The following is a 24,118-nucleotide window of genomic DNA, read 5'->3' as shown; positions in this document are numbered from 1 at the left end:
TTCTTTTATGTGAAGTATGCTATCGGAAATCGGTATATTCATAACATGGCGAATAAAGGAAGAGAGCTGATTTACTTTATTATTAAAAAAAGTGAAACTGACTCATAGGTTTTGGTTAAGTTATATCTAAAGTAAAAAGTCAATCAGAGAGACGGATGTTGATCAGCTTGATTCATGGGTTTTAGGTGAAGTTATGAATTGATAAAGTATGTTTTTGGAAGCGATGTACAGTGGATAGAGGAGTGGAGTTAACATATTCCGTAATTGGTGTCTAGGACTTCTTATGAATCGTTGTAGTCCATTTTGGGCAGCGGTTTCTGAATCGTTGACCGATATATACGCTGCAAATTAGGACAAAGATATGAAAGTGTACTAAGTTTTTGGGGTGTAAATGAAGGTACAACCTGATTATGCATACCGACCAAATTTAATCACCTTAAGGAGTCTAGGAAAAGTTATAACCCGTTAAAGTATATTTGGTTGCGATGTACAGTGTAAGAAAATTAAAATATTCAGTACATAAGGTCTAGCGCTTTATAGGGACCGACTTAATAAATGGTAGAAAATTTTCAAATGTTTACCGATATTTACGATATTAATTAGATAGAAGAGATTGAAATCTTTACATATATTCAATATATGGGGTCTAAAGAAAGGTTCAGTCTGATTGCCCCTATTTTTGATGCTCCTTTTTGTGATTATTAAGTTATTAAATGCAAAATCAAATGAAGATAGGTTTACTTTCCCCAAGCGGATCATATTTGGTATCAAAGTAGATTTATCCCCGTTGTAAACGAAGAATGTACCGCGAGCTTTGGTCTATTGTGTCCTCTCCTAAATCACAATGACTCACCTAACCCCAGCATATTGATAAAGTCCAATAAACTGCTGGATGCAAGCGAAACGATGTGGTCCCTATTTGAAAACATAGATCCAAGGGCCTTCGACCTGCATCTGCAGATTGCTATGCAGTCTATTAGCAGGTGTTCTGCTGTTTCAGGCGGAAGAAGCTAGTCCCATGTTGTATAAGTGCTTTTTAAGCTTGTAGTGGCCAGTGTTGTCTCTACGAAGGTGAATTTCATATATAAACCTGCTGAGGTTATAAACTCCCCTTTAGCAACTTGTCTTGGAGTCTGTCTACTCCTTCTTTCTTGCGGGCGAGATCATAATACAGATCGTTATCAGCTATACCTTTGTGACCGGACACCCAGATGGGCTACACGTGGTTACGTTACGCTAGGTTATTCAGCCGCTCTCTATACTCCTGCATCAATAGCGATTTGATCTCTTAGGAGGAGACTGCTTTTAGTGCCGCTTGACTATCGCTAAGTATAGTTATACGCTCGTTGCGATAGTTGCGTTGGAGGTTTACCTCTATGCACCGACTTATGGCAAAGTCTTCTGCCTGAAACTGCTCCGAAAACTTCCCATTGGTTTGGAGAGTTTGGTACGTGGTCCTGCGACTCATGCGCTAATTCTCTCCGACGTTTTCGAGCCGTCAGTGTACCATTTGATTGTACCATTCCTAAGCAGTAGCTCGAGAGTGGAATAATTCCATTCTGCCTTGCTGCTAAGGATAACCTTTAACTTCTTGGTGAAGTTTACCTTTTAGTAATAATGTCCCTTGGAAGAACAGTCAATGGTATTACAGCACTTAACTCTTTCAACCGCTTGGACAAGATTACTTTACCTCTGCCACACCCTATTGCAGTGTGTGTTTGGCTACTTGACCGATTACTACGTGAAGTGGTGTAAAGAAGTAGTTATTGTATTTGTTCAGTGATTATTCGAAACAATGAGAAAGAGTTTAAGGAGTAGTTTCTGGGGATAACTGTGTACTTCAAGCTTTTTTGTCTGTACTATATTTCTCTCTACATACACTATATTATCCCAGTTAGGAACATTTCCTTGTGAAAAAGTATATTTTTCGTCTTTAGAGCTTCAGTTATGCAATTTCAACTTGTTCGACTTTGAGATAACTTTTCATTGACCGTATTCGCCTTAAATATCAACTAATCTTTTGATCCAGTTCCATGTTTTTTGGATTTTAACTTGTATATACTAAATTCTCTCTCAATGATAAAAAACATGAAAAGCGTTAACTTCGGCTGCACCGAGGCGATAATACCTTCAGTGGTTTGTATAACTAAATATGAAAGCGTAACTAGCCTATGGTATGCATCCAATAGAAGACGTTTTGCTACTTCTTTGAATGAATGACTTATTTCAAGTAAGTAACTTTGAAGTCGAAATAAGGTTACTTAATGCGGAAAGGGATTTTTTACGAAGATATGTATCTTGATGTTGATAAGCCAGTGAATGACAGTTATATGATGTAGTGGTTAGATATGGCGGTTCCGTAGAATCAGTAACTTTTTGGGCAGAAAAAGACATATGCAAAATTTCAGATTGATATCACAAACATTGAAGGGAACTAGTCCCTAGTATATACAGACAGACACGCTGATCATTTATATATAATCTTTATAAGGTCTCTAACGTTTCCTTCTGGTTGTTACACATTTTGAGGCAAACTTAATATACGCTGTACAGGGTATAAAAATAATAAAAGAATTACCCGGCACAGCTTAAAACGCTAATACAAAAACATTTATACAGCTTTTCAGATCCAGTTCGTTAATCGGCAGATTTGTAAAAATTAAGTCGTTATGCTTTGATGACTTAATTGCAATTTTTACGACATAAAGATCAATATTTGCAACTTGTTGCGTTTTCCATTAACGCACATATACATATATCATTTCCTTTGACTTATTGCTTGTCTGACCAATCTTCGTTTGTTGTCTTCAATTGACCGAGAGCACACCAGTAACCCACAATATGGCAGCATAATTTACAACCACATACAAGTGTGTATGTACGCGTATGCTTGTTGTGTGGAAAACGCTCACATCAAAAGCCAACAATGTGTTTTTGCTTATGGCAAGCCGTCTTTGCGCTTTCTGAAAATTTCAGCTTGTAATTGCTGCACTTAAAATGCGATTAATAATGCATTAGACAACATTTGCTAATTTGCTAAGTGCGAACTCCGTGTGCATTGCTTACAAATGCCGCTGGCACCGGACGCGTGCATAAAATCACAAATCGTAAATACCGATTCAAAGTAAATGTAATTGAAACGGCGAAAACATAGAAAAAAAAAACGCTGCGAAAATGCCGGCATGAGGAACACTAAGTTCGAATTTTTTATGCATTAGAATATAATTGAATGTTGCAGTGCAACGCTACCGGCGTCCATGCGTGGATCCATTTGTACATGAGAATACTTTATGCGTGCATTAGGGTGGTTCTAAAAGGTTCTAATTTAATTTTGGCACAACTTTTAGAAGCTTAAATCTTATATTAGTAGCAGTATTGTCGAAGGAATCATATTTGAATTAATAATTAATATATACATATATACTTTAGGGTGGTTCTTAAAATTATTGTAATTTCTTCCTAAATAAAATTTCCAAACTTAAACCTGTAAGACGGTGTGTAAATAGTTGTAGATGACAGTTACGCACTTTATACACACATTAGGGTGGTACTTAATTGGGTTTAAAAATCTTTGGAATGGATTTACCAAACATTAAAATGCATGACTATGTTGATTTAATCTAAGATCTCATATATGGTCTGCCAATATGCACTAGGGTGGTTCTTAAAGCTGAAAAATAAATTTTTTAAATAAATTTCCTAAACATTAACGACTTTAGCGATATAATGCATATAATGTAGTCTTAAATAATCACTTAGAAGCTTTAATGAAGATTGGAAATGCTTAGGCTGTGTCATACAGTGCTTAAAGCTTGTATTATTTTATGGAAAGCTGTAAAAATTAGTGTTTTTTATTATATTGTATTTATTATGTGTATAATCCATAAGTGTTTTATTCTTGTGAAGAGAAAGCTTATATTCTCAGCTCTTGAAGAATTAAAATCAATCGAAAGAGATATTTTTGCACGTTGACCATTTTGCGACATTTCTCAATTATTGCCTAAGAAACTTAAATTGGTGTGCTATATTTTGAATTAAAGTGGCACTGGTTTGTGGTGGTAAAATACTTATTTAAATTTTTGTGTCACCATAAAAAAATATTAATCTTGATATGATATTTTCGCACATAGATATGTGGCCCACCTCAAATGAAACAAATTTTGTAAGAAATATCTTTATATCTAGTGCTACCGTCTGAGTGTGCGAGATCAAAAAAAATTAACATTCGGTATTCTAAGAATCACCAAAGTAAAAATTTGTAGCAAACAAATAATAATATGAATTTCAACCAGTTCACAGACCACCCTAATAATCTCAATTGTATGTAAAATTTAATAAGAAATACATGTTAGTAATTGGGCGTTTAGAATAAAAATACGGTATTTTATGAACCACCCTAATGCCTTGAACCAGCTCACAGCCCACTCTAATAATCTCTATTATAAGTAAAAGCTATTAAAAAATTAACATTTGGTATTCTAAGAATCACGCTAGTAAAAAATTTTAGCTTATAAATAATAATATGAATTTCAAGCAGTTTACAACTCACCCTAATAATACCAATTGTGCGTAAAATTTTATAAGAAATCTATAGTGCTAGCAATTGAGGGTTTAGAATAAAAAATATCGATTATACGGGGTTTTAAGAACCACCTTAATGCCCATACTAGACATAATGTATGAATGACCATGCTATCTAAGATGGTCATGCCAAAGAAAGAACGCCAAACATTGCCTGCATGCAACATGCTTAGTGCCTTGGCGCATAATGCAAAGCATTTACGGTACTTACAAACATTCTTTGATACACACATATACATATATAAAGTGTATGAGAATCGATAGCCTGGCGTTAAGAAATTCTAATTCAGTGCACAACAACAAGCAGCAATTGATTTAAATTAATTGCACAGCATAATTGCTGAACATTAATTGAAATTAATTGCACGCACAGTCGGTGAGTAAAGTACAGCACCAGATACGGTTTCAGTTTGGCAACAAGGCAACGAGGTTGATTTCGAAATGAACACCATTACAAAGTCTCGATGATTATCGTTAATGAAATCTGGCTAAAATGGTGCCTGAAAGAAAACCAAAGGTAGACGCTGCAAATTAACGGGCGCACTCCCCGCTGTGAGGCCAACAGACCAACTTAAGTGCAAGTTCTTAAATCTACATGCATAAGAATATGCTAAGCTGCAAAGGTTGCAATAAAACCATTAGCACTTTGGGAGCGGAAGTCAAAATAGAGACAAATAAATCGCAGACAAGCAAAGTAAAGGGTGTGACAAGATGTGATTCGAGGAAAAACTACCATTAGTATTGAGTAATTAAGTTGCTGACTTTTCGGTTTTCTCGATAATTTGAGGACCCTTGAAGTAAATACTAAGTATGTGGAAGAAAAGAGCAATTTATTTTTATTCAAGATTTGATTTCAAATTTTTTTTTCTTTTCACTTATTATCACTGATGAAACATCCAAGTCGCTGTGTCGCAATTAATAATCGATCAAGTCGACATTAGACGTGATTGAGTCGTCGTGTCTATTAATACTCGACATTAATTAAAATACACCAATTTTGTAATTAACATTTTTTTTGTAGGTTATATTGTGACGAATCACGATTTGAGATATATAAATATTGAGTCTTTTCATAGGGACGCTGCAAAAGAAGACCGATAAAGACAGCAAACGACACCATATTTTTTCCAGCTCGTTTTTCCAGAAGTACCCGTAGTGTTAAAAATATTGCTGCCGCTAGCGCATCAATTGAAGAAGACCCGAATAAGTCTCTCACACGTTGTTCTCAAGCGTTGGGCATCTCTGTGACGTCGTTGTGGCGAATTTTGCGAAAAGATCTTGGCCTACATCCTAACAAGATCAAATTGACGCATGAACTGAAGCTGCTTGACCACCAGAATCGCCGTATGTTTGTGAATTGGGCTGAGCAATTGACACGTACTCTATAAGTCACCATTGCATCCCGAAAAAAGTACGGTTTGGTGGGGTTTATGTGCCGGCGGCGTCAAGGGGCCGTACTTCTTCCGTGATGATCAAGACCGGCACGTTACTGTGGAATTGGATGATATGGACTTGGACAATATGTGGTTCTAACAGGATGCCGCTACAAGTCACACAGTAGCAGTAGATGTCACAATCAATTTATTGAAAACCAAGTTTGGTGAATTTGTTATCTCACGAAATGGCCCAGTCAATTGGCCGCCTCGGTCGAGCGATTTGACACCGTTAGACTATTTCCTGTAGGGCTACGTCAAGTCTATAGTCTATGCCAACAAGCCAGCGACGATTGATAAACTTCGTTCGAATATCGTACGTGAAATTGCAGCAGTATCGGCTGATTTATGCTTGAAACCGTCGAAAATTGGGTTCAGCGACTGGACTTCTACAAGCGTGCCCGTGGTGGTAGAATGTGCTTTCACAGGAATAAAGAATAGCGATCTTATTGAAAAATCCGTTAGTTACATTGCCGATCTCATCTACCTATTTGTGTTGCAAGCCTAATTGTTATGGAGCCTCTTACAAGTTTTAAGTCGACTCAGAATGCTTAACGCATTTCATAAGACCGAATATGCATGGAGGTTTGAGCTTGGCTGCGCGGAGTCCACCTCATATAGATGAATAATTTTTTATCATATTCGTCACAGAACTTTAATCCACGGTTTGTTCCTCTAACCACCAACCACTACCACTTCGCCCACGCTGTATTTATCGCAACACCCTGTGTATTTTTTAACCGATTTTAATAAAATGCAAATGCAAGTCATGTAGCATTTTAAATGTACACAGTTTTACAAGGGCAATAAATTGCATTTGAATTAACTGCATTGCTAAGCAATGACTTGCCATTCGCCGATAAAATTTGCAATTCTTCTGTCGTTTCGGGTATTCAATTCTGTTTCGCTGTTTCGCCGTGAACATGCCATGACTGGACTTCAATATAGAAGTTGCGTGTCTGTGAGTTATCAAACATTTCTTAATATTATCAGAAACGTGTTCGACCAAACAGGAACTGAAGAAAGTGTTGCTGATGGGTTCACTTTTGTTTGGCGGTTTTTTTTTGTTTTGCACGCGAATGATTGCAACTTTTCCAACGGTTTGCGGTTTGTATAGATTATATGTATATAACTTGTTGTGGTAGATTACATTAGCGTGAAAGCATGAAGAAGCTGAAGAAAGAAGTAGTAAAAAATTACTTAGAATGCGATATGAGTATCTATAGGAACACTTGGCTTCAGTAAAATTTTTAAGAATTGTTCAAAATTTGCAGATTTTCTACTATTATAGGGGAACTCGAGCATGTACATATTTAAATTCTGCAATTTTAATGGTCTTTAAAGAAGACTTACTTTTGAAATCAGGTAATTTTGAAAAAATATATATATATACATATTTGGTCACCGATATTGAAAGCGACATATTCAAGAATATACCAGTCCATATCAATGGGAGAAAAGAATATGACATATAAGTCACTAATTTTTCGGAGAGAGAATTGATGCTCATACGCTTTCAGAAACAGTAATTCATGAATACCACATTTCACGATTTATGTATTTATTTATGACGATTTATTTATTCCTCTTCCTCTGCTCCCTTTGGCGAATACTGCGTCGAGTACCCTCAGAGCTCAGAGCCAGCGTAGGCACTGTCTTTTATTTCGCTGAACTATGTATGTCAATGACGTCGTATATATCGTATAGCTCAACGTTTCAGTATTCGTCGTTACCAATGCGCAAAGGACCATAAATCTTTCGCAGAACTTTTCTCTCGAAAACTCGTAACGTCGACTCATTAGATGTTGTCATTGTTCATCCCTCTTCACCATATAGTAGGACAGGGATGGTAAGTGACTTCTAGAGTTTGGTCTTTGTTCATCGAAAGAGGACTTTACTTCTCAATTGCCTATTCGGTCCGAAGTAGCACCTGTTGGCAAGGGCTTTGAAATCAATGAAAAGGTTGTGTGTGCCGATTCTCTTTTCACGCGTCTTTTCCAAGACTTGGCGCATGGTATATTTTCATCAGTTGTTGATTTTCCAGGCCTAAAGCCACACTGATAAGGTCCAATCAGTTTGTTGACGGTGGGCTTTACTCTCCCACACAGTACATTCGATAGAACCTTATGTGCTTTGTTGAGGAAGCTTATACCAAGTTGACGCAGATTGTCCGACCATATTCTACAAAAAAGTTAATGCATGCTCTTTCGTTCTTCGCCGCCGTATTTAACTAGTTCGGCCGGCAATTCATCGGCCCCGCCACTTTGTTGTTCTTCTGACAGGTAATTACTATACGAACTACTATAGAGCGTCCGCTCCATCGTCAACGACTTTCGAAGCGGGTTCACCATCTTCTGGTGTTATGCTTTCACTGCCATTCAGCAGTTTGGAAAAGTGTTTCCTCCATAACATAACTCTCATGAGGCGTATAAAAATTTCTATATTAGAAGATATTGTTCGTACATTGACCTTCGGTTGAAAAAAAGTAGAATTTTATTCAAAATTTTTTGCTGCGGACAAGAAACTGGTAGACCATTGTAAGAATTTGACGATGCTCGGATTTGAGATAAACGAGTTTAAGGATGATGGAGCTGATTAAACTGACCGGCTACAATTTAGAAGGCTGTATCTCAAAAATTATTCGTGGTATGTACTTAAAATTTAAGCCAACTTTTTTTAAAGGTATAATCAATCGAAACATGAGAAAAAAATCCATGTCTTTAAAATTTGCCTGGTTTGATAATCAATAATTTTTGGGAAATCATTTTCAAGCCAAGGTATTTATGTAACGTGTTATAATAAACATTATTTCTACTTTATACACATACATATATCATTCATGAGCATGGAAGTTTGTTTTAACTGTGATTCAATATTTGTATGAAGACAGAGAAGATACCATGGTATACCCAAACATTTTATCAGAAGCTGATTCGAGCTCCCCATGTGTGGCCGATTTTCTGTATATTTACTCTTTACTCTAAAGATAAGACATATTTGTAATGTATTAATTATGTGAACGGCAAATAGATTGTATACTTATTATATAAATATGCGAACATATTTTCTTGGAAAATATCTCAAGATTATATATTATAATAACGCTTATTTAACCAAGCATCAAAGTATGTGTAATTTTATGCAATTTCTTTATCAAGTCATAACGATCGATTGATTTCGTTTCAACAAGCTTTAGATAGCAGTGAATGGTACAAGCAAGTCATATACATTGTGCGAAAAAAGCACCCGGAAATTGTTATAATATTCTCTGGGTAAATGATATTTCAAAAAATTTATTTTGCTAAGTTGGTAGAACTGTCTTTAATTACAATGCAAAATATGAGCGAAATCTGTCAACCAGTTTGTTTGCGGACGCTTCTTAAGTCGATACACCTCAGTAGTGCGTTGCGATTTTTGCAATGGATAAAAATATCGAACAAAGAATTTATCCCAAATTTTGTATTTCTAACCAAAATGAAATGTTGCTAGAAAATCGTCAGGCAAGTGTTTAAGAGATGGCAAGAGAGCTCGAGATGTCTTTCGAGTTCGTTCGAATAATTTTGGTGGATATTTCGTTTATGAAACGCTTTCTTGCTCGACTCGTCCCGGTATAGCTGAATTTTTTTCATAAAGTGTACCGTAAACAGGTCTCTTTGGACATGCTTGATCGTGCGAATTTCGATCTCACATTCAGGGAGAGCATTATTACTGCCGATGAGACATGGGTTTATGAGTTTGACATGCAAAAAAGTCTATAATCATCGGATTGGTGGGAAAATGCGAGCCGAAACCAAAAATCCACGCCAAAGCCGCGCAAAAATCAAGGTGATTGTTTTTTCGATATTCGTGGTTTGGTTGATCATGAATTTGTCCTGGATGGTCAATAAGGAGTTCTTTTTGGCAGTATTGATGCGTTTGCGTGAGAAGATTCGTCGAAAACGGCCGGAATTGTGAAAGAACAATTCATGAAGCTTATACGACGATAATACACCATCTCATCGAGCCACGAATGTGGCCGAATTTAAAACCAAAAACGCAATGAATATCTTTATTCGACCACCGTATTTACCAGATTTGGCTCTGTGTAATTTTTTTTTTGTTCCCCAAACTGAAATGCCTCCCCGTTCTTTCGATCGAAGAGATAAAACCAAATTCGCTTAAGGCCATCCAAAAAAAGTGCTTATTAAAATAGTATCGAGGACTGGAAAAACAGTTGGTATAGGTGTTTTACATATGGTGGGGATTACTTTGAAGGCGACAAAGTAAATATTTATATATAATTTTCGGGTACTTTTTTGTCACAATTTCCAACTCCGATGAGGTAAATCACACACTTTCTTGTAAAAAGTTTCTCCCTACAATTTGGTGGTTGCAGTCATTCATTTACAATTTTTTTGAAGAGAGTGTGCTTATTTGAGCATAGCGAGCAGCGAAGTGGCGAATCGAACGTGTTTAATATAGATTTTATTATTTGAATAATTTTAATAACAAACTTCCTTACATTAATTTGGCATTTTGTTTAAAGCATTAATATTTTTCTCAAGTTAAAAACAACACTTTTCTTTGATTATTACATTTTCACCTTAAAAAGATGACTTCAAGTTAAGTCGCAGCAGACAAGGTACTTCAAATGTTATGTGCCTCCTAGTGGTTTTACATAATCTCTTTGAAAACAAACTCTGCCCACATGCAAACCTCAAACTTTACACATAATCACGCTCATTGTTTGCACAAAAAACTTAATAACCAAATTTTTCACCAGATAAGATGCTCAGCGCATGTGTGGTTGTTTACCGAAGTGAGCAGCCCAAAAAAAAAATGTACATAAGTGTAGCATTACTTGTTACAACTTGTAAATTTTTATCGAGGTAGTTTACAAAACTTTGCCCGCTTAGACAGTGTAATGTAACATTTTAAATACACAAACACACACACACAAATATTTAATAAATGTATGTGTGGTTATGCGGTTGCGAGCATAAAATCCAGTAAAATAAACAAATGTACACGTTCTATTCGACACAGTTTCTATTTTTGCTGCTGTTGTTTTCATTGTTGTTGTTGTGCGCCAGCAGATGCGGTTGCAGTTGCTTTTACGGCAAATTGTTAAAAATTAATTTCCATTTGTGTTTCGGTTACGCGCCTGCACACATGCATAACTGTGCGCCATGTGTGTGTGTGTGTGCGTGTGTTGGTGTCTGTGTATTGGTGGATAAGCTGCTGAATTTCAGCGTTAAATTATTTAATTTCATTACGAACATACGTGTGCGTTTTAAAATTCTGGCCAAACTGACATATTTGATGAAAATTGTAATCACCAAACTATGTACACGTTAATTACCATAATATGCTTAGCACATACATATGTACATACAAACGTGTATACAACTGTACGCGGTGGCATGCAAACGCATCGTTAGAATTTACATACATACATACCTACAATTCTAAAACTTGTTAACTGTGCAGTGACTAATCACCCATACTAATGCCAGTTGGAAACATTCAGGTATTTTTTCAGCTACAAACACACAAACATACAAGCATACAAATATATTCATAGACATACAAACATTCGCATTTTATGCGCTAAAAATTACATTCGTATTGAATTTAGGGCTTGGTCCATCGCACAACCGAAGGAAACCCCCTCATTCAACGGTTGAGCTGGCTCATAATTAATTTATACGCTAGTTGAATTCATTAGTTGTAATAGACCGGCTGAGCTGTCAGCGTTGTCTGTGCTGTTAATGACAGACGGTTAGCTGCAGCAGATAAGTGAGTCGCTCTTGATGACTTAATTGAAATGCTTGGGCCTTCATTGAGTTTAATCATTTAGTTAAATTTGCAGTTGTTTGAATTGGAAATCTTCTGCGGACACGCTAATTGAGAAAATGGCATTCTTATAATTGCATACAAATGTATGTATGTATGTATATATAAATAATATACATTAGAATGAATGTAGATATGACTCTTCTGCTGAAAAAATCACACTTAAAAATAAACGTGCAAAAAAGTAACCGAGATTTAGATATTTAAGAGGTTACATGGGTTTCCCCGAGTACAAAATAGCTTTTTTCAACAATTTTTTTCTCATATAAAATATGAAATATTTTATTAGAACTTTTTATTGTTACAAACACACACTATTAAGAAAGAAATTCTGAAATTTTTGGAGAAAAATATTTAAATTCGGTCATTGCGACGCCAGTTCCGTTGAACCGGAAAAAATATGCTCCCGCTTTGGCAGGATATCCCCTTACAGGATCATCTAAAGTGTAAAAATATGTGTTTTAGTTAAAATCTTAACATAGAACTTGAACGATGGAAAAGAAAAAACTGAAAATTGGATTTTTGGCAGACATTTTTACAAAAAAATGAAAATTTCAGTGAAAATTTCGTGTCATTTTTCTTCAAAACGTTGCAATCGAAAAGAAATCCTTCTTACAAGTCTTTAAAAGTTGTATCTCAGAGATCTGTGTAAAATTTCAAGAAGGTCAGTTGAGTAGTTCTCGACAAATCTTGCCAACCCATTTCAAAAACACAGTTTCGAGAAAAACGCATTTAAAGACGGTGCACTTAGCTCATCTAGTCCTGAATGCACAAGTTCTCAAGGCTGTATCTCCGAACAATTTTCTAGCGGTAAGTGTAGAATTTATAAGACAATAAAAAAATAGATTTTTTGAAACCTGTAAACCCATGAAACCCCTTAGGAAACTACAAGGTGCGTTCCAAAGTAAACAGGACTTTAAAAAAAGAAGCAGAACAAATGGTTTTTTCGGCAAAATCAATTTATTTTATTCAAAATAGTCAGCTTCTGCTTCAATACAGCTTTTTGCACGATCCATAAGCATGTCGTCTGAGTGTTTTTAGCTCGTTGGCCGGTATGGCTGCCAGTATGCCGGTGCAAGCCTTTTGTATGGCCTCCACGTCTGCATAACGCTTTCCTTTCATGGCCAAATACATTTGTCCGAAAAAGAAGAAATCGCACGGTGCCATATCAAATGAATACGGGGAGTGGTTAATGGTTAAAATGTGATTTTTGGTTAAATAATCGTCCTTCGAATGTTGGATTCTGAGCAATTTTTGGTCGTCAGTCAATTTGTGGGGAACAAACCGTGCACACACCTTTCGTAAGCCCAAATGTTCGGTCAAAATGCGATAATTCGATGTTCTGGAGATGTTCAATTCCATTTCCATGAATTTCAGTGATGATTTCGGCTGATTTTTGATGAATTCAAGCACAGTTTCGATGGAATTTCCGGTGATCACAGATTTTGATTGGCCCACATGATCGTCATTTATGTCCTCATGACCACTTTGAAAACGTTGAAACCACTCGTGCACTCTGTTACGGGATAGGCAATCATCGCCATAAACTTGTTTCATCACAATTGAAACGTTTCGGTAAAAGTTTTACCAATTTTTAAACGAAACTTATTGTTGGCTCTTTGTTCGGGGCTCATTTTCGCACCGAAAACACAAACATACTGACACTTAAAACGCAATAACTTCACTTCCAATCAATGAAATGTCATGAAATTCTCACTGGACAATCACAAGGATAGCAGATTCTAACGCACCAGTCGACATATAGATAACGCCACTAGGGGGCGCTAGATTCAAAAAGTTCTATTTACTTTGGAATACACCTTGTATGACAGTATATTGTATTTACATATGTATACCAGATGTTTGTTCGATTCAACACTCTCTCAGTATCAATATTCTTTTTAAATAAATAATTGCTTATATTGTCTTAAAATTTAGGGATATTCTCAAAAAAGTTTTTATAATACACATTAAAATTTGAGAGGGAAAAAATTTGAATTTGTTAACAATGCGACAGTGTTTCCGGCTTTCTCTGTGGATAAATCCTAAAAAAATTTCTACCAGAAGGTAGTGACCTACGGTGGCAACTAATCCATAGTTGAAAAAAACTTCATAATACCCCCCTCGTAGAAGACTCCCTCCTTATTTGCGAAGAACTCGTACAGCGACTTTTCACAAGACTCTTTTGAGTTCAACTTTACACCAACAAGGGCGTTCGCCATGGACAGGAGCAGGTGGTAATCACTTGGTGCTATGTCCAGGCTTTATGGTGGATGCGATAAAACCTCCCAACCGAGCTCCCGTAGCTTTTGACGAGTCATCAACAAAGTGTGATGCCTGGCGTTGTCCTGGTAGAACACTACATCCGTCCTGTTGGCTAATACTGGACGCTTCTGGTCGATCGGCTGCTTCGAGCGGTCCAGTTGTTCGCAGTAGATTGTAGAATTAAGCGTCTGGCTAATGGAAGCAGCTCATAGTGGATAATTCCCTTCCAATCCCACCAAGTACACAGCAAAACCTTCCTAGCCGTCAATCCCGGCTTGGCCACTATTTGGGACGATTCACCGGCCTTCGACCACTACCGTTTTCGCTTGATATTGTCGTATGTGATCCATTTTTCGTCGCCAGTCACCATTCGCTTCCGCTTCAAAAATGGGTCGGGTTCGTTCCGTTTCGGCAGCATATCGCAGGCGTTGATTCGGTTCAGAAGTTTTTTTTGCGTCAAATCATGCGGCACCTAAACATCAAGCTTTTTTGTGTATCCAGCCTTCCGCAGATAGTTTAAAATGGTTTGATGATTAAATTCCATCTTCTGTGCGATGTCAGGAGATGCCACATGCCGGTCTAACTCGATGCTTTCCTTGATTTGATCCGTATTCGTCGTCACAGGTCTTCCGCCGGCTCGCTTATCCATGGTGTCGTTTTCACCCGCTCTGAATCGTCGAAACCATTCCTCCGCAGTTCGAAGTGATAGAGTACCATCCCCCAAAGCACAATTAATCCCACGGAACGTTTCTCTAGTGGATTTACCTTTAACGAAAGAAAACTTTAAAACAGCACGAATTTCGGCGTTAGTGAACTCCATGTTTACACGTCTATAACTGTTGAACGAATATCCAAACTAATCATGCATAGCGTCGTTTTGTAGGTTATGTCAAGACCTTTCAAAGATGTATAGTATGGCCACATACGAGCTCTGTAGCGCTTTATACATTCATAGCCGCAAAATTCAAAAGACAAAAAGGCGGATGGGAGATATGTATTTTCCAAGCTAATATGTATGCACGTGTGTAGCCATACATCTATACTTCTATAAAACTATTTATGTTTTTTAGATTGCCTGGCAACGCTTCAATTTATCTTTTCGCAAAGATAGCAATAACAAAAAATAAAATTCGATAAAAGCGATATGTTAGCTTTCATATTCCTATCTTACCGACAATCACATGCATATCCTGTCTGGTTGACTGAACTGCAGGAAATTTGCAATGCGAGTGGTTTCATTGTGCTCCTATATACGTTTGGGTAGCGCCCCATTCGTCATATGTACGCAACAATACACACAATCACACACACATACACATGTACATACAAATATGCACCTCACTTTTCAGCACTTTCTGACGCATCCCACGGCATATTGTAGTTGACTTTCCTCCTACATTTCATCACACCTAGGCACCTACTACATACACATATACATACATGGACACAGTACCGACTCAACAGCTAGTCAATCGACCGATCACTGTCTACACTTTATTGCACCCGAACAAAGGCTATTGCGACATGCGAATCGGAGAAAAAAAAAATATCGAAAGAGTAAGCGCAGATGAGTTGAAAAGGGGGTCTTGCCTTGCATTACTTTTTGTGTGTTTTTGTTCTATGTGCCTTGCATCTGTCTGACTTTTGTTTACTTTTGCTCATTTTGTTCGTTTGCCAAGTGCCCGCAGAGTGCCGAGCCAAGGCCCAGCGCTTTTGTCATTTTGCGTTCGACCAAGTTGTTATCCCTTAGGTTTGACTTCTGGCTTTCATAGAAATTGCTCCTTAATTAAAATGAATAAAGGAAATGAAGTTTTGACTTGAGTGACCTTCTGGAATGTTCTCGTTACTATTTTTCACTTCGTTTTTGAATGGACACACTATTTGGCTACATTGAAGCTTTGTTGATTTAAAAATAGTGGCGTATATTGAGGTCCCCAAGAAAGTGTATTAAAAGTATTTGGTGGTGATTTTGCTTAGGTATCGCATTGAAATTGATTGCTGTAATACAAAAGCGCCATATTCACACAAGTGCAAATTTTAGCACTGCCATTTTAGGGTACATAAAATTATGAACAAGAGATATTCCGTTTGTATTGATCTTTTGAAATTTACGGCTTTTGAACTTACAATGGCCAGTGTAGAATGTGACAAGTAGCCTGAGTTTGTCCCTTGCGAGGTTGGTTATATATATGTACATATAAACCTGTTGAGGTTCGAACCACCCATTAGCAACTTGGCATGGTGCATACCTTGGACTTGTTGCCAATACCTTTCCCTGCCTACTCCTTTCGGGGCAGCTCCTTAATGGTATGAGAACTTACCGCAGCCAAAAGTTAAGGTCGTACCATGAAAGTGGAAGCTGCCGAGCGGGCGAACTCATCAGACAGTTCATTCCCGGCTATATCTTTGTGACCGGGCACCCAAATAAGGTGTACTTGGTTACATTCCAATAAATTGTTCACCCGTTCTGTACACTCCTACACTAGTTGCGATTTGACGTAGACCGAGATCGTCTTAAGTGCTGCTTGACTGTCGCTGAGTATGGCTATGCGTTCGTTGGGATAGTTGCATTGGAAGTTTATCTCTACGCACCGACTTTTGGTGAAGAACTCTTCTTGAAATGTGTTCGGAAAACTTCCCATAGGTATGGATATATAAAGGCGTCGTCCTGCAACTCCTGCACCAATTCCCTCCGACGGAATCATTCTACTGTTAAGGGTTACCTTGATCTTCCCTTGGGAGAAGGGTATTTCACCACTTAAATTTGACAAAACTTTCTGCTGTTATTTGAAGCAAAGTGTCTTTGGCTACCTGACCGATTACTAGATGAAGCGCTGTGAGTTCAAACATAACTTCCAGTGTTGCCGGCGGGCATTTGCGCATGGCACTCGACTCTCAGAAGCATGCAAGTCATTCGGCTTCGATAGTTAAAGTCCTACCGAAGTGCGCAATGCTTTTGAGGTCCAAGCTACTGCTCCATACGTGATAATTGGTCGTACGATCATGGTGAACAATAACCTGACAATCCTTGGCTTGTAGCCCCAAGATTTACCAGGTAGTACATTGCCCACCATTAATGCTTAATTAGCTTTGACCATGCTTGGTCAGGTCATCATGCTGCTTCAACCGTAGAGTGGAATCCAGCGTAAGACCAAGATATTTGACCATATTATTCATCTCTACCTCTCTTCACTCAAGGGTTAGGTTCCATCTCGTAAACGGAATTTTGTTCTAAATTGCAGAGAATGCCCTCGAATTTACCTCTAGCTATAATAATAATGTCATTCGCATATACTTGACAGTGGATCGCATTGCTAGTTAACAGAACGAGGAGGTCGTCCACGAGAAGGCTCTGTAACAGGGTGAATAGCACTCCTGGTATCCCCTACTGTGGTTTCAGCTAATCTGATGTGCAGTACAGCTTCTATCCACCTGTCGTGTTGTCAAAAGCATCTTCGATGTCTAGGAAGGCGCTTAACATTACTTCTCCTTCTTTCAGCGAACTCCATATCACCGAGGTTAGCTGGTTCTGAACAGTATTAGTTGATCTGTCTGCTCTGTAAGCATGCTGATTCGCATGCAGAGGTGCAGTTTTCAGTGCCTCCGACCTTATTTCATAATCCACGATTTTTTCCATATTTTTTAGTAAGAATGAAGTTACACTACTTGGCCTGAAGGATTTTGTCAGTGAATAGTCCTTCCTTCCTACCTTGGGTATAAAGATCACCTTCGAGGTCCTTCATAAACAGCAGTGCAAGCATATCTCTAATCAGCATGACATCATACTCGATCTTGTTAATGAACTCGCTTTAAGCTGACAATGCGGCCGAGAAGATTGTAGAGAAAGATTGGACCAATGGTTCTGTGATCGACAATTTCAACGCGAAATCCACATATTCACAACAGATAACTCGGTTAACTTCATATGGGTACCTGGAAATGGAAAGGTGGAAAAATCTAAGCAAATGCCCAGCTTTTAGCCGTATGGCAAGGAACATATTCTACGACTCCCAATACTCCAACTTAAAAGACATTGGGCAGTTGAGGTGGAAAGGAATCAGCTGATTTACCAAAACAGTTGCTGGATAAGGCTTAAACATCCAGGGCTTAAAGATGACCTATATAAGTGCGGCCGACTATTTAATTTAATTTTTTGGCTCTAAGGTTTTTCTCTAAGAAATATAATTTTTTAGTTTTTTTGCGGCAAAGAATATTGCAGCACAATGTCTTGAGACTCATTTAGTGGGATATGTATGTGTGTATTTAAGCATGTTTAATGTATATGTATATACATATGTACATATTTATACAAATTCTGTCAGAATACTTATTCTAGGCTATTTTTCTATGGATCTGCTATGCGTCGTTCCAAAATTATAACACACGCAAATGAATTAAAATTTGAGTATAGTGCAATAATGAGAAAATATTGCATGGGTTCTTATGCCCAATTTACATTAAGCTAGCGTTGACCCTTGGGCTATCAAACACAAAAAACACTATAACAGACGAAATTCCAATTGACTTGATCGGAATTTTCCGAAATATAAACAAATGTTTGTAGTTGTTGTTTTTTTTTGTAGCACCAGCGGCTATTCATGCTGTACAAGCCAACAGATCTGCAAGTACATATGTATGTATATATGTATGTTTGTTTGTGTAGATGCATTAATAGCATTATAGCACACTTGTTGTTGTGGTTCTTCTGGTGCGTTGCTGAGTAATTGTTACCATTCGCAGCTGGGATTCACCCTCTGGAAATCCGAAAAGCAAATCCACACACGATGAAGGCATCGTGCACCGGAAGCATACGCTTTGTATAAATGCAGATAGATGTAAATAGATATATACATATATGCATATATATGTATGTATGTATGTATATATGCATGTATGTGCTGCTTCGCAGTTCATTTGTTTACATATTTGTTAAAGCAATTGTGAAAATTGGGAAAAGGGCTTTGCTTTAAAAAATATTTTCTTAACGCACAAAATCTTTTTATCTCCGCTTTGCCGCGGCATTTTCACACATCTGCAATACTTTTCGACTTCGTTCGGATTTTCTATTTTCGTTCACTTTCAATTGCTTTAATTAGTAGCTTCATTGAAGAAGAAAAATATATGTATGTATGTATGTACGCCTAATAATAATATCGGTTGCTGCAGACGCCATCTAGAAGGCAAATTGTGATTAATGCATTTCCCAGCCCGCCTCGTTACATTTTCGTTCACGTTTTAAAGCGCCCAAAGCTTTTAGCACCCTTTTAAATTGTTCAACTTTTTTGTTTGCATTTTAATCTAATAATTGTTTAGTCATATCATATTGGTAGAGCAGAGTGGCAGTACAGGCTTAGCATGCCATACAAGTATGCATATGTGTGTACGTCTGTTATATGCATACATATATACATACATATATATGTATGTATATATTATATACATATAACGGTTGTTTTTATAGGGAAAGTGCTTAATCTATTGAAAATATTTATCCATTTTCTGTTTGTATTTAAGCTTCTAAAATTTGTTGCATAGAGAATATCTGTTTGTAATCCAGGCTTAAAGCTCAAAAGGATTATACGAAATTATTTGTTGGTGAAATTACCAAAGCGTAGATTGGTTAGCTTTCATATGTTACAATTATATAATTATGGCTTATAGAGATGTACTTATTCTCTATTCGTTAAAAAAAAAAACTTCTAAATCTCTAATAGAACTCATAAATATTGAAGGTGTTTATTTTGAGGTGTAGCATTTCTTGAAAGTACAATATACTATAATTATGCCTTATATAGATTATACATTTTTCTCTATGCACAGCATTATTGCTTGAAAGCTTTCACTTAAACTTGGAAAAATAAAGCGTGTTCTTTTTGAAGTGCATAATTTCTTTGAAGGGTAGCTGTCAAAAGAGCTGTCAAAGTAAACATTTGTGCTTGACGTTCAGGTATGGCCAGTATGCAAGTAGCTTGCCAAATTGCCGAGTAAAGACTTTATATGAAACCACAAGGCAATTCATCAGTTTAGTTTCGAAACTGGCGTACCGTACCTTAAACTTATAATAACCGCGCGATTCAATGGGTATGTAAAAAAGTAAAATAACCGCCTTTGGGACGAAAAGCAACCTGAAAAGATTCAAGAGCTGCCATTTCATCCAGAACAAGCAACAGTTTGGTGCGGTTTGTGGCCCAGTGGATATATCGGTCCATATTTCTTCACAAATGATGCCGGTGAACACGTAATCGTCAATTGCTACCACTATCGCACTATGATAACCGACTATTTGTAGACTGAAATTGAAGCTCGTGATCTCGGCGACATTTGATTTCAACAAGAGGGCGCCACTTCCTACACATCGCTTTAATCAATGGATTTATTGAAGGAACACTACGGTTAGCAGATAATTTCACATTTTGGGCCGGTCGATTGGCTACCACGTGGTATCACACCGTTGGAATTTTTCCTGTGGATATATGTAAAGCCCAAAGTCTATGTGTACAATTGCGTTTCGATTCAGGCCTTGTTTCGACATTTGAATGGATAGCTTAAGACTCTTCTGCGGAGATATGCGAAGTCATTGGTTCCTAACCATAATAATTGACCGTTTTCTACTACTTTATTTACGGTGCTCTATAGGAGCAGAGACGTACTCGAAAGAGTGCTGAAAAATTAAACTGATTTCTTCACCACCATATGTGGGGGTGCGAAATTTTGTCAAATCCTGAAGGAACAAATATTGGCAATTTCGTAAAATTTTCTGCATCTTTTTATTAATACTTTCTTCTTTTTTACATTCTTTATTTGATGGAGAGCTCTAGAAAAGACTACACTTGCAAAGAGACTCGATAGCGTTCAACGAACGGCGCCATCAGCATGTGTGTTGCACTGAGGTCCACTCCAACCGTGACACTTAACGCTATCGTGCCCGTAGACACCCTAGAACCGCTATAGGTATAAAAGAATCTGATCGGTTCTCCCGTATCCTCTTATGTTCTACTACTAGATAGCTGGGACTCGCGGAAACTTGGCCAGCGCTGGGCTTAAGATCGATCGTAAGAGATCTAGTGATCTCCTTACCCTCAGTAAAGCTAGCCTCCCAAGGTCTCCTTAGTTGTGGGGCTTTTAACAATTGCCTTATTAGCGTCCATGCTGAAAGGTTGGGAATCTTGGCAGACAACATCTTCAGAAGTTGTTTGGAAAAGATGAGGTGGAACCAACTCAGCACTTCCTTTTTGACTGCGCCGCATTTGGGAGGTTAAGACTTAAACCATCAAACTGGCGGGAGTGGAAATAAAACGCTTGTGCAAATTTGTATTGTAATTTTTTTCATTTCATTATTTTTGACATTATAATATACATATGTATGTAGAATGGTACACTTGAGCTCATTTACTTGTTTAACAAATCTCGTTGAGCGTTCTGAAGCTGAAAAAGCAGTTGGGTATGTGTTGTTGCTTTAGCTTGCAAGAGCAAGAGACTATTATAAATCACAAAGAAAGTGAAGCATCAGATTGTCATCAGTTAAATATATACTTAATTAGTAAGTATGTATGTGTCTAAGTATTATTTGTACAAAAAGTACACAATATTTAAATAGTTGTCGGTTTGAACAAAAGAAATGTTGCGCATACGCACCCGACTACCCCCCCACCGCTCACATTCAAGCCGCGTGCATATTTAATATTAAATGCCCCCATTTAGCGACAAAAGTGCATTGAACGCTGCACTTTTGTTGATCTGCGCAGTTAGACACTCACATACATACACACATACAAATGTATGCACATAGCTAACTGAAAGTGGCGTGGATCGCGACGATATCAGTATGTAAATTATTTGCAATGCGACATAAACAAGTGCCTCACAGCTGTCAGCAGGTGTGCTGCTAACGCTTCTGTGTGTGTGTATGTAGCATACATACATACAATCTTCGCAGAATTATCTTAGTAATCGCAATCGGTGACTAATGCGTGAATATTTGCTGTTTTGCATTGATAATAATAATTGCAATTTGATGCATAAGTGGAACTAAGCGTTAATTTAATAGTTAGTTTGCATATATTTACATTTATTTGTTTATAATGCGGTTTTTAGGTTATATTGCTAACTAAAAAAGGTCGTTTTCAGCTTGAACTGCTAATTGAAGATTTAAATAAGTTTTGACATATGGATGGAACTAGGAAAGTCATATAATTTTTTATTGAAAAAAATATTTAGATAGATTAGAAAAAAGAAGTCTAATCTTTTAAGCCAGTCCAGACCAGATCAGACTGGCCCAGTTCAGACCAGTCAAGAGTCCTGAAAAAACGGCTTAGCTTCCACAATTTATTGTGGAAGTATGGAGAAAGGAATCGCATTTATCACTTTTAGGCTATTTAATAATGGATTTGGGTGTATAAATAATATTCCACTACATATTGAAATTTTGATACAAAATGATGGCTACTGAGGTAATTTTCTTCAAGAAAACTGTGACTATGGTCCTAGAAATTCGGGCTCTCTGAAACCAAAAAACAAAACCGCAGCTTTACCTACATAAGACTTGTAGTTAAGTACTTATACAAAAGATTTTAACTTTGCATACATTTTTTTCAAAATAGTCAACTTGTAAAAATATTCTCAATTATGATCAAAAATAATCGGCAGATAAGCTGATTTACTTTCAAAAAATCAGTTGCAATAATAAGAAAAGATTTCGTACGTTGTTTACTGGATAATGTTCTATGAAGTTGCAGTTAAAATTTCAAAGTGATACAGGCGATAGATAGACGAATGCCATCACTACCAGTTTTTCGTGCTTCAGCTGGTTGACTCCAGGACACATTAACCACCTTTAGGGGTCCCAAGGCCACCTAAACCTTCTGCTGTACTTTGGGTCCGGCACCCGTTTGCAATGCAACTCCACATTCAACAGACAAACTGTCAGTTCTTCCTGCATACGGGTTTTAACCAAAACCACTATATAACTCCCAGAGGGGTCAGTGCTCATGAGTATGAGGTTGGAGCGAACTTCAAGGGCTCTTACTCCCTGTGGAACCAGAATTAAGTCTCCGGTCAGACCTCGTAGCCGAAACTACTGCCAGTTGAGATTCCATTCTGCTCTGGACTGGTGCCCAGGCGTCCTTTTCTGAAGCGTTAGCCATTCCATCATAATTTTTTCCAGCACTTTTCCATGTACTGAAAAGAGACTGATGCCCTGATAAGAACGATGATCGCTCCTGATCTTATCAGGGGACTTCAGGATAAGAGCAGAGTGTCACCGATACGAAGGTCTTACGACCCTGGAACCTATAGTTTTGTCGTTCCTATACTCTGTGATGGAACTCCTCCAGTCCTCCTCTTTAATTTTAAGCAACATATCTTTGCCTTTAAAGCATGCCATCTTATGACCAAAATTTGTCCAAAACAGACAAAAACTGTTCAAGTCCCTAGGTACCGAACATTTGAACCCCAGTTCCTATAGTTCACTTTCGATCAAAAATATCGTAAATATTGAAAGTCCCTGACAACAGTATGTCCGTGTGTCAAAAATGTATTAATACTTCCTTAACTCCCATATACTTAATATAAAGATTTTCGAACATTCGGGTGACTTTATACTGCATACATCAGCAAATATATGAATTATCTCAATGAAAATGAGAGATCGTGTTTTACTGAAATCAGTCAAGCTTTGTGACTAAAAAAACATGATTGAAGTAATTTCCAGAGCATTGATTCTTGCGAGCTGTAAGCGTATAAAATGTGCGGTTACACCAGCACATTGCGCTGCCTTACTTGCTGCTATAGCATTTATAAAAAATATTTAATATTTTCTTAAATTTTGTTTGAATTCATGTTTTATATTTATTTCCAAGCGCATTTAAGTTCATTTTCTTGATTTATTGATGTGATGATGCTGTAGTAGTTGAATTGAAGAGGAAAGCGCTTGGAGAATATGTGCGTGTGTATGCGTAAGTATTGTATGTTTGTATATATGGTAAATTTTCTCCTGCATATGCTGA

At 37.4% G+C, this 24,118-nt stretch overlaps 1 protein-coding gene across 2 annotated transcripts in view; it reads left to right on the top strand.

The window, feature by feature from the left end:
- Positions 1-24,118, top strand: part of LOC120769545 — a 114,137-nt gene that overhangs the window by 5,324 nt on the left and 84,695 nt on the right. The window lies entirely within an intron of this gene.

The sequence above is a fragment of the Bactrocera tryoni genome, chromosome 2 (genome assembly GCF_016617805.1).
Source record: "Bactrocera tryoni isolate S06 chromosome 2, CSIRO_BtryS06_freeze2, whole genome shotgun sequence".
Classification (NCBI taxonomy): domain Eukaryota; kingdom Metazoa; phylum Arthropoda; class Insecta; order Diptera; family Tephritidae; genus Bactrocera; species Bactrocera tryoni.
The sequence above is the reverse complement of the archived record's forward strand: the minus strand, read 5'-3'. Positions and strand labels throughout refer to the sequence as shown.